Source organism: Pleurodeles waltl, unplaced genomic scaffold (assembly GCF_031143425.1).
Source record: "Pleurodeles waltl isolate 20211129_DDA unplaced genomic scaffold, aPleWal1.hap1.20221129 scaffold_72, whole genome shotgun sequence".
NCBI classification, from domain to species: domain Eukaryota; kingdom Metazoa; phylum Chordata; class Amphibia; order Caudata; family Salamandridae; genus Pleurodeles; species Pleurodeles waltl.
The window spans coordinates 25474-37791 of NW_027150393.1; the positions used below are offsets into that span (position 1 = coordinate 25474).

General features: G+C 48.7%; 2 non-coding genes across 2 annotated transcripts; both read right to left on the reverse strand.

Annotated features, from left to right (window-relative positions):
• Positions 1-2431: 2431 nt before the first annotated feature.
• TRNAV-CAC (transfer RNA valine (anticodon CAC)) lies at positions 2432-2504 on the reverse strand. The gene has a single exon. It is a non-coding gene; the product is annotated as a tRNA-Val (tRNA).
• A 7093-nt stretch (positions 2505-9597) lies between these two features.
• TRNAV-CAC (transfer RNA valine (anticodon CAC)) lies at positions 9598-9670 on the reverse strand. Its single transcript has one exon. It is a non-coding gene; the product is annotated as a tRNA-Val (tRNA).
• Positions 9671-12318: the final 2648 nt, after the last annotated feature.

Here is a 12318-nt window from a genome sequence, read left to right on the forward strand (position 1 = left end):
GCAGCATCAAAATGCTATGGTGTTGCTGTGGCACACTCCCAACAACACCCATTGCACGCCCCTTCCAGGGAACGCGCTGCGTGCTAAGGGGCCGTTTTTACAAGGTGGTGTTAAGCCACAAAAAGTGGCTGAACGCCATCTTGTAAATACCGCGCAGTGCATAGTGCCACCGGGGCGTCACTAAAAGTGATGCTCCGGTGGCGATAGGACCTTGTAAGTGTGGCACTTTATTTGCTCAAGGTGTGTGTTCTTGGTGAGGGCAGGAAAGCTATTTTCGCTCTCGTACCTTCCTTCCTTGGCTGGCTTGAATGCTGTAGGCTCAGGCTTCATTGCAAAGGTCAAACAGTGAGCAACTGACTGCCGTAAGCTGGCGCAACTCCTCTTGGTGAGCTGTGACAGATGCCCCAGGAGCGTAGTACCTCACGATGGTGAGGGATAGACACAGTCTCTTTTATCTCAGCTTGCCTGTCAGGTGAGGCAGGAAATGCAAATACTGTGAAAAAGCCCAGCGACTCGAACCAGGGACCTTTCGCATGTGAGGTGCGCATGATAACCACTACACTAGACAAACAGACACACTTGCCGGCTTGCTTCATGTGGCTATGCATTGTACTGGAACCACCACACTATGGAAACAGACACACCTGCTTGCTTTATGTGGCTATGCATTGGACTGGGATGCAAGGATGAGGGCCAATGTTCATGACGCTCAAAGCTGAGCCTTCCGGAACACGATCTCTTCCCTTGGAAGAAAGGAACTGGGATCACTTTCATTCCAAGAGGTGATTTCAGAACTGGACCCGAAATTACCATGGAGAAGCACTGTGCATTTAATGTTCCTACGAGCACTGCTGCTCCAGCACAGAAAAGCAGTTGCAAAGAAATCTCGCATACCTTCATGATGCTGAACCGTCTCGACGCCAGTATAAAGCATGTATTGAATTGCAACATGACATCTTACAAGAGTGAAAAGCATAAATACTCCTGTTTAAAACACAGACTGAACCTATAAAGGTAGGGGTTTGTCTGGGATTTGAACCGAGGTTCTCTCACACCCGAAGCGAGAATCATACCCCTATACCAACTAGACTGCCGCGGCATAGTCATTTGAAACATCTTCTGAAGCGTCTTTCCGAAAAGCAGGGCCATTTGGAGGCTCTCTCTCTCTAAGCGTGCCATAGCAATTGATGTTTTCTGTCAAGGATTTTTTGTTTGTCTCTAGCAAGGCAAGAGGTAGTCAAAATGCCCTGTGCCAGTGAGCTGAACTAGGGCACTGATGTGAAAAGCAGACCCTTTCTGGTAGTTGTAACCCGCTGCAAGTCATGGACCCTTGCACCTTAGACTTCCCAACCAGAAGCACTGAAGGGCCTGCTAGCTCTTGAGCCAGAGGAGCATGCCTCTTGGATTCAAGCACACTTGCTCGATCAGGCTCGATCAGGCGAGATTTATATTAGTGGCTCATAGGCCTGAAACACTCACCTGGGAGACGCAGGGTGGCTGATTTCCCGGAATGGCCCTTGATGGGGAAATCACCTCCTTTCCCCCGCCTCATTTCAGAATTGTGTGCTAGTCGCAAGACAGTGTTCAGGGGTTCATGGGTACTGCCTACTCCCAGCTGCCTCTCTGTCTTCTTCATGTAAATTGCAAGTCACGAGGAGGCACCATTGCCAATATGCTCCGCCCACCTAACCAAGAAACCTAGTTTGAGCTTGTCTGCCTGTGTTGTTGCAGGGGCAGTGTCTTCTTTGCCCAAAAGGTGGCAGGAGAGCCTCACTTCAAACGATAGAATCAACTGCTTAAGTAGAAACCAGCATGGTAGTTACTGTCATAAAGTGCAGCTCTAACAGAAGGTGTGCCTGAGACGCCCCTTCCAGTAATACACAGAATTTTGATTGAGGGCCCAGCCGATGGGTTGGTGGATTTCTCCTCACATGCCACAGCAGCTTCCAAAGATAGTGGTGTGAGGAGCTGGCTCTGCAAGCAGAGAAAGATTTAAGGGAAGAAAATACACCTGTCAGAAGTGAGATTTGAACCCACGCCTCCATGAAGAGACCAGAAGGCTCAGCTTCACTAAAGATCAAGCTCTCTTGAGTCTGGCGCCTTAGACCACTCGGCCATCCTGACAGCCAAAACAGTGTGCAGGTCGGACTCTTCAGTCTGCACTTGTTGATTTTGCCGCTTGCAATGTTCCTATCAAAGTCACAGCTTTAAAGGCCCCACAACATAACATGGCCAAGAAAAAAAAAAAAAAAATGAACAAGAAACAATGCACATGCACGACCACCGAGGGATGCAGATAACTTTTTAGCGTCCTGCAATAGTAAAGCACGTTTTACACAGGTCACAAGTTTTTAAAGGTCATTTCTGTCTAAGTGTGCATTGAGAGAGACTGAGGTTTTAGGGAGCAAACACAAAAGCTGCTGCTGCCAAGTGTTTCTGCCCGGTCTCGAACCGGGGACCTTTCGCGTGTGAGGCGAACGTGATAACCACTACACTACAGAAACAAGCTTGCTGGTTTGACTGAAGGAGCACAGTTCCCCTCATATGTTTGCACGATTTCCTCTATACTTTATCAGCAGTTGCTCGGAATGCGAGGGGTAAGTGTGAAAATTGCAGCGGTGTCAGCCAGCATGCATACACTCAGACGTCCTGAAAAATCCCACAGCTGCGGGCAGAGACAGACAAATATCTGATGCCTAAATGCCAGGAAGGAGAGCCTGTGAAATCATCACACAGGGCGCACTGAGAGCAAGCAGGAAGGAAGCCAAGGCATTGTAATCTATTTTTCGCCTGAGGCAAAAAATATGTTTTGCGCAACAATGCTTCGAGTGGAATGAGAAATGTTGAGCGCTTGTGTATTTTGAGCAGGATTTGATTGTTTTCTGCTAAAATGGGCTCGTCCGGGATTTGAACCTGGGACCTCTCGCACCCTAAGCGAGAATCATACCCCTAGACCAACGAGCCTGGGCACAGAAATGCAACGGCTCCGACCCTGCTCGGAGGGTTGGTGACAGAGAGTGGGAGACTACATCCCAAAGCAAGAAACTGCACATGGTGCTCTCTTCTGCAGTACGACTAGAGTCATTTGCATGGTCTTCATCGAACATGACATAAAAAGCCTCTATCCTTTAGACATTTTGGCCCAGATTTACAAGAAAATGACTAAGCGCGACGCTGTGCCAAATTTGCAAGCCCCACGCGCCGTCATTTTCAAAATGCAGGGAAGCGCCGTATTTAGTAGAATACAGCGCACCCCTGTGCTTCCCCCTGCGCCAGCTCTAAATTAGCTGCTGAGCGCCAACGCAGCTGTTCTTTCACCATGGTAAAAGGATGACTGCGTTGAGGGGGAAATTGTTTTTGTGCAGGAAGGGACACCTTCCTGCCCAAAAAAAAAATCTTCAATGGTGATTTGCTCTTACTTCTATGTGTGCTGCAGAATGCATCACACATAGAAAGAGCAAAAACAAGGAGAAATGAAAACATTTCTCCTCAGTGCGCCACTCTAACGACACCCCTGGGATGGCGTTGGATTTTGGTGCTGACGCAGATTTACGCCAACTCCTAAATCTGGAGCAGCATCAAAATGCTATGGTGTTGCTGTGGCACACTCCCAACAACACCCATTGCACGCCCCTTCCAGGGAACGCGCTGCGTGCTAAGGGGCCGTATTTACAAGGTGGTGTTAAGCCACAAAAAGTGGCTGAACGCCATCTTGTAAATACCGCGCAGTGCATAGTGCCACCGGGGCGTCACTAAAAGTGATGCTCCGGTGGCGATAGGACCTTGTAGGTCTGGCACTTTATTTGCTCAAGGTGTGTGTTCTTGGTGAGGGCAGGAAAGCTATTTTCGCTCTCGTACCTTCCTTCCTTGGCTGGCTTGAATGCTGTAGGCTCAGGCTTCATTGCAAAGGTCAAACAGTGAGCAACTGACTGCCGTAAGCTGGCGCAACTCCTCTTGGTGAGCTGTGACAGATGCCCCAGGAGCGTAGTACCTCACGATGGTGAGGGATAGACACAGTCTCTTTTATCTCAGCTTGCCTGTCAGGTGAGGCAGGAAATGCAAATACTGTGAAAAAGCCCAGCGACTCGAACCAGGGACCTTTCGCATGTGAGGTGCGCATGATAACCACTACACTACACAAACAGACACACTTGCCGGCTTGCTTCATGTGGCTATGCATTGTACTGGAACCACCACACTATGGAAACAGACACACCTGCTTGCTTTATGTGGCTATGCATTGGACTGGGATGCAAGGATGAGGGCCAATGTTCATGACGCTCAAAGCTGAGCCTTCCGGAACACGATCTCTTCCCTTGGAAGAAAGGAACTGGGATCACTTTCATTCCAAGAGGTGATTTCAGAACTGGACCCGAAATTACCATGGAGAAGCACTGTGCATTTAATGTTCCTACGAGCACTGCTGCTCCAGCACAGAAAAGCAGTTGCAAAGAAATCTCGCATACCTTCATGATGCTGAACCGTCTCGACGCCAGTATAAAGCATGTATTGAATTGCAACATGACATCTTACAAGAGTGAAAAGCATAAATACTCCTGTTTAAAACACAGACTGAACCTATAAAGGTAGGGGTTTGTCTGGGATTTGAACCGAGGTCCTCTCACACCCGAAGCGAGAATCATACCCCTATACCAACTAGACTGCCGCAGCATAGTCATTTGAAACATCTTCTGAAGCGTCTTTCCGAAAAGCAGGGCCATTTGGAGGCTCTCTCTCTCTAAGCGTGCCATAGCAATTGATGTTTTCTGTCAAGGATTTTTTGTTTGTCTCTAGCAAGGCAAGAGGTAGTCAAAATGCCCTGTGCCAGTGAGCTGAACTAGGGCACTGATGTGAAAAGCAGACCCTTTCTGGTAGTTGTAACCCGCTGCAAGTCATGGACCCTTGCACCTTAGACTTCCCAACCAGAAGCACTGAAGGGCCTGCTAGCTCTTGAGCCAGAGGAGCATGCCTCTTGGATTCAAGCACACTTGCTCGATCAGCGCTCGATCAGCGCTCGATCAGGCGAGATTTATATTAGTGGCTCATATGCCTGAAACACTCACCTGGGAGACGCAGGGTGGCTGATTTCCCGGAGTGGCCCTTGATGGGGAAATCACCTCCTTTCCCCCGCCTCATTTCAGAATTGTGTGCTAGTCGCAAGACAGTGTTCAGGGGTTCATGGGTACTGCCTACTCCCAGCTGCCTCTCTGTCTTCTTCATGTAAATTGCAAGTCACGAGGAGGCACCATTGCCAATATGCTCCGCCCACCTAACCAAGAAACCTAGTTTGAGCTTGTCTGCCTGTGTTGTTGCAGGGGCAGTGTCTTCTTTGCCCAAAAGGTGGCAGGAGAGCCTCACTTCAAACGATAGAATCAACTGCTTAAGTAGAAACCAGCATGGTAGTTACTGTCATAAAGTGCAGCTCTAACAGAAGGTGTGCCTGAGACGCCCCTTCCAGTAATACACAGAATTTTGATTGAGGGCCCAGCCGATGGGTTGGTGGATTTCTCCTCACATGCCACAGCAGCTTCCAAAGATAGTGGTGTGAGGAGCTGGCTCTGCAAGCAGAGCAAGATTTAAGGGAAGAAAATACACCTGTCAGAAGTGAGATTTGAACCCACGCCTCCATGAAGAGACCAGAAGGCTCAGCTTCACTAAAGATCAAGCTCTCTTGAGTCTGGCGCCTTAGACCACTCGGCCATCCTGACAGCCAAAACAGTGTGCAGGTCGGACTCTTCAGTCTGCACTTGTTGATTTTGCCGCTTGCAATGTTCCTATCAAAGTCACAGCTTTAAAGGCCCCACAACATAACATGGCCAAGAAAAAAAAAAAAAAAATGAACAAGAAACAATGCACATGCACGACCACCGAGGGATGCAGATAACTTTTTAGCGTCCTGCAATAGTAAAGCACGTTTTACACAGGTCACAAGTTTTTAAAGGTCATTTCTGTCTAAGTGTGCATTGAGAGAGACTGAGGTTTTAGGGAGCAAACACAAAAGCTGCTGCTGCCAAGTGTTTCTGCCTGGTCTCAAACCGGGGACCTTTCGCGTGTGAGGCGAACGTGATAACCACTACACTACAGAAACAAGCTTGCTGGTTTGACTGAAGGAGCACAGTTCCCCTCATATGTTTGCACGATTTCCTCTATACTTTATCAGCAGTTGCTCGGAATGCGAGGGGTAAGTGTGAAAATTGCAGCGGTGTCAGCCAGCATGCATACACTCAGACGTCCTGAAAAATCCCACAGCTGCGGGCAGAGACAGACAAATATCTGATGCCTAAATGCCAGGAAGGAGAGCCTGTGAAATCATCACACAGGGCGCACTGAGAGCAAGCAGGAAGGAAGCCAAGGCATTGTAATCTATTTTTCGCCTGAGGCAAAAAATATGTTTTGCGCAACAATGCTTCGAGTGGAATGAGAAATGTTGAGCGCTTGTGTATTTTGAGCAGGATTTGATTGTTTTCTGCTAAAATGGGCTCGTCCGGGATTTGAACCTGGGACCTCTCGCACCCTAAGCGAGAATCATACCCCTAGACCAACGAGCCTGGGCACAGAAATGCAACGGCTCCGACCCTGCTTGGAGGGTTGGTGACAGAGAGTGGGAGACTACATCCCAAAGCAAGAAACTGCACATGGTGCTCTCTTCTGCAGTACGACTAGAGTCATTTGCATGGTCTTCATCGAACATGACATAAAAAGCCTCTATCCTTTAGACATTTTGGCCCAGATTTACAAGAAAATGACTAAGCGCGACGCTGTGCCAAATTTGCAAGCCCCACGCGCCGTCATTTTCAAAATGCAGGGAAGCGCCGTATTTAGTAGAATACAGCGCACCCCTGTGCTTCCCCCTGCGCCAGCTCTAAATTAGCTGCTGAGCGCCAACGCAGCTGTTCTTTCACCATGGTAAAAGGATGACTGCGTTGAGGGGGAAATTGTTTTTGTGCAGGAAGGGACACCTTCCTGCCCAAAAAAAAAATCTTCAATGGTGATTTGCTCTTACTTCTATGTGTGCTGCAGAATGCATCACACATAGAAAGAGCAAAAACAAGGAGAAATGAAAACATTTCTCCTCAGTGCGCCACTCTAACGACACCCCTGGGATGGCGTTGGATTTTGGTGCTGACGCAGATTTACGCCAACTCCTAAATCTGGAGCAGCATCAAAATGCTATGGTGTTGCTGTGGCACACTCCCAACAACACCCATTGCACGCCCCTTCCAGGGAACGCGCTGCGTGCTAAGGGGCCGTATTTACAAGGTGGTGTTAAGCCACAAAAAGTGGCTGAACGCCATCTTGTAAATACCGCGCAGTGCATAGTGCCACCGGGGCGTCACTAAAAGTGATGCTCCGGTGGCGATAGGACCTTGTAGGTCTGGCACTTTATTTGCTCAAGGTGTGTGTTCTTGGTGAGGGCAGGAAAGCTATTTTCGCTCTCGTACCTTCCTTCCTTGGCTGGCTTGAATGCTGTAGGCTCAGGCTTCATTGCAAAGGTCAAACAGTGAGCAACTGACTGCCGTAAGCTGGCGCAACTCCTCTTGGTGAGCTGTGACAGATGCCCCAGGAGCGTAGTACCTCACGATGGTGAGGGATAGACACAGTCTCTTTTATCTCAGCTTGCCTGTCAGGTGAGGCAGGAAATGCAAATACTGTGAAAAAGCCCAGCGACTCGAACCAGGGACCTTTCGCATGTGAGGTGCGCATGATAACCACTACACTACACAAACAGACACACTTGCCGGCTTGCTTCATGTGGCTATGCATTGTACTGGAACCACCACACTATGGAAACAGACACACCTGCTTGCTTTATGTGGCTATGCATTGGACTGGGATGCAAGGATGAGGGCCAATGTTCATGACGCTCAAAGCTGAGCCTTCCGGAACACGATCTCTTCCCTTGGAAGAAAGGAACTGGGATCACTTTCATTCCAAGAGGTGATTTCAGAACTGGACCCGAAATTACCATGGAGAAGCACTGTGCATTTAATGTTCCTACGAGCACTGCTGCTCCAGCACAGAAAAGCAGTTGCAAAGAAATCTCGCATACCTTCATGATGCTGAACCGTCTCGACGCCAGTATAAAGCATGTATTGCATTGCAACATGACATCTTACAAGAGTGAAAAGCAGAAATACTCCTGTTTAAAACACAGACTGAACCTATAAAGGTAGGGGTTTGTCTGGGATTTGAACCGAGGTCCTCTCACACCCGAAGCGAGAATCATACCCCTATACCAACTAGACTGCCGCTGCGTAGTCATTTGAAACATCTTCTGAAGCGTCTTTCCGAAAAGCAGGGCCATTTGGAGGCTCTCTCTCTCTAAGCGTGCCATAGCAATTGATGTTTTCTGTCAAGGATTTTTTGTTTGTCTCTAGCAAGGCAAGAGGTAGTCAAAATGCCCTGTGCCAGTGAGCTGAACTAGGGCACTGATGTGAAAAGCAGACCCTTTCTGGTAGTTGTAACCCGCTGCAAGTCATGGACCCTTGCACCTTAGACTTCCCAACCAGAAGCACTGAAGGGCCTGCTAGCTCTTGAGCCAGAGGAGCATGCCTCTTGGAATCAAACACACTTCCTCGATCAGCGCTCGATTAGGCTCGATCAGGCGAGATTTATATTAGTGGCTCATAGGCCTGAAACACTCACCTGGGAGACGCAGGGTGGCTGATTTCCCGGAATGGCCCTTGATGGGGAAATCACCTCCTTTCCCCGCCTCATTTCAGAATTGTGTGCTAGTCGCAAGACAGTGTTCAGGGGTTCATGGGTACTGCCTACTCCCAGCTGCCTCTCTGTCTTCTTCATGTAAATTGCAAGTCACGAGGAGGCACCATTGCCAATATGCTCCGCCCACCTAACCAAGAAACCTAGTTTGAGCTTGTCTGCCTGTGTTGTTGCAGGGGCAGTGTCTTCTTTGCCCAAAAGGTGGCAGGAGAGCCTCACTTCAAACAATAGAATCAACTGCTTAAGTAGAAACCAGCATGGTAGTTACTGTCATAAAGTGCAGCTCTAACAGAAGGTGTGCCTGAGATGCCCCTTCCAGTAATACACAGAATTTTGATTGAGGGCCCAGCCGATGGGTTGGTGGATTTCTCCTCACATGCCACAGCAGCTTCCAAAGATAGTGGTGTGAGGAGCTGGCTCTGCAAGCAGAGCAAGATTTAAGGGAAGAAAATACACCTGTCAGAAGTGGGATTTGAACCCACTTCTCCATGAAGAGACCAGAAGGCTCAACTTCACTGAAGATCAAGCTTTCTTGAGTCTGGCGCCTTAGACCACTTGGCCATCCTGACAGCCAAAACAGTGTGCAGGTCGGACTCTTCAGTCTGCACTTGTTGATTTTGCCGCTTGCAATGTTCCTATCAAAGTCACAGCTTTAAAGGCCCCACAATATAACATGGCCAAGAAAAAAAAAAAAAAACAGAACAAGAAACAATGCACATGCACGACCACCGAGGGATGCAGATAACTTTTTAGCGTCCTGCAATAGTAAAGCACGTTTTACACAGGTCACAAGTTTTTAAAGGTCATTTCTGTCTAAGTGTGCATTGAGAGAGACTGAGGTTTTAGGGAGCAAACACAAAAGCTGCTGCTGCCAAGTGTTTCTGCCCGGTCTCGAACGGGGGACCTTTCGCGTGTGAGGCGAACGTGATAACCACTACACTACAGAAACAAGCTTGCTGGTTTGACTGAAGGAGCACAGTTCCCCTCATATGTTTGCACGATTTCCTCTATACTTTATCAGCAGTTGCTCGGAATGCGAGGGGTAAGTGTGAAAATTGCAGCGGTGTCAGCCAGCATGCATACACTCAGACGTCCTGAAAAATCCCACAGCTGCGGGCAGAGACAGACAAATATCTGATGCCTAAATGCCAGGAAGGAGAGCCTGTGAAATCATCACACAGGGCGCACTGAGAGCAAGCAGGAAGAAAGCCAAGGCATTGTAATCCATTTTTCGCCTGAGGCAAAAAATATGTTTTGCGCAACAATGCTTCGAGTGGAATGAGAAATGTTGAGGGGTAGTGTATTTTGAGCAGGATTTGATTGTTTTCCGCTAAAATGGGCTCGTCCGGGATTTGAACCTGGGACCTCTCGCACCCTAAGCGAGAATCATACCCCTAGACCAACGAGCCTGGGCACAGAAATGCAACGGCTCCGACCCTGCTCGGAGGGTTGGTGACAGAGAGTGGGAGACTACATCCCAAAGCAAGAAACTGCACATGGTGATCTCTTCTGCAGTACGACTAGAGTCATTTGCATGGTCTTCATCGAACATGACATAAAAAGCCTCTATCCTTTAGACATTTTGGCCCAGATTTACAAGAAAATGACTAAGCGCGACGCTGTGCCAAATTTGCAAGCCCCACGCGCCGTCATTTTCAAAATGCAGGGAAGCGCCGTATTTAGTAGAATACAGCGCACCCCTGTGCTTCCCCCTGCGCCAGCTCTAAATTAGCTGCTGAGCGCCAACGCAGCCGTTCTTGCACCATGGTACAAGGATGACTGCGTTGAGGGGGAAATTGTTTTTGTGCAGGAAGGGACACCTTCCTGCCCAAAAAAAAAATCTTCAATGGTGATTTGCTCTTACTTCTATGTGTGCTGCAGAATGCATCACACATAGAAGGAGCAAAAACAAGGAGAAATGAAAACATTTCTCCTCAGTGCGCCACTCTAACGACACCCCTGGGATGGCGTTGGATTTTGGTGCTGACGCAGATTTACGCCAACTCCTAAATCTGGAGCAGCATCAAAATGCTATGGTGTTGCTGTGGCACACTCCCAACAACACCCATTGCACGCCCCTTCCAGGGAACGCGCTGCGTGCTAAGGGGCCGTTTTTACAAGGTGGTGTTAAGCCACAAAAAGTGGCTGAACGCCATCTTGTAAATACCGCGCAGTGCATAGTGCCACCGGGGCGTCACTAAAAGTGATGCTCCGGTGGCGATAGGACCTTGTAAGTCTGGCACTTTATTTGCTCAAGGTGTGTGTTCTTGGTGAGGGCAGGAAAGCTATTTTCGCTCTCGTACCTTCCTTCCTTGGCTGGCTTGAATGCTGTAGGCTCAGGCTTCATTGCAAAGGTCAAACAGTGAGCAACTGACTGCAGTAAGCTGGCGCAACTCCTCTTGGTGAGCTGTGACAGATGCCCCAGGAGCGTAGTACCTCACGATGGTGAGGGATAGACACAGTCTCTTTTATCTCAGCTTGCCTGTCAGGTGAGGCAGGAAATGCAAATACTGTGAAAAAGCCCAGCGACTCGAACCAGGGACCTTTCGCATGTGAGGTGCGCATGATAACCACTACACTAGACAAACAGACACACTTGCCGGCTTGCTTCATGTGGCTATGCATTGTACTGGAACCACCACACTATGGAAACAGACACACCTGCTTGCTTTATGTGGCTATGCATTGGACTGGGATGCAAGGATGAGGGCCAATGTTCATGACGCTCAAAGCTGAGCCTTCCGGAACACGATCTCTTCCCTTGGAAGAAAGGAACTGGGATCACTTTCATTCCAAGAGGTGATTTCAGAACTGGACCCGAAATTACCATGGAGAAGCACTGTGCATTTAATGTTCCTACGAGCACTGCTGCTCCAGCACAGAAAAGCAGTTGCAAAGAAATCTCGCATACCTTCATGATGCTGAACCGTCTCGACGCCAGTATAAAGCATGTATTGAATTGCAACATGACATCTTACAAGAGTGAAAAGCATAAATACTCCTGTTTAAAACACAGACTGAACCTATAAAGGTAGGGGTTTGTCTGGGATTTGAACCGAGGTCCTCTCACACCCGAAGCGAGAATCATACCCCTATACCAACTAGACTGCCGCAGCATAGTCATTTGAAACATCTTCTGAAGCGTCTTTCCGAAAAGCAGGGCCATTTGGAGGCTCTCTCTCTCTAAGCGTGCCATAGCAATTGATGTTTTCTGTCAAGGATTTTTTGTTTGTCTCTAGCAAGGCAAGAGGTAGTCAAAATGCCCTGTGCCAGTGAGCTGAACTAGGGCACTGATGTGAAAAGCAGACCCTTTCTGGTAGTTGTAACCCGCTGCAAGTCATGGACCCTTGCACCTTAGACTTCCCAACCAGAAGCACTGAAGGGCCTGCTAGCTCTTGAGCCAGAGGAGCATGCCTCTTGGATTCAAGCACACTTGCTCGATCAGCGCTCGATCAGGCGAGATTTATATTAGTGGCTCATAGGCCTGAAACACTCACCTGGGAGACGCAGGGTGGCTGATTTCCCGGAATGGCCCTTGATGGGGAAATCACCTCCTTTCCCCCGCCTCATTTCAGAATTGTGTGCTAGTCGCAAGAC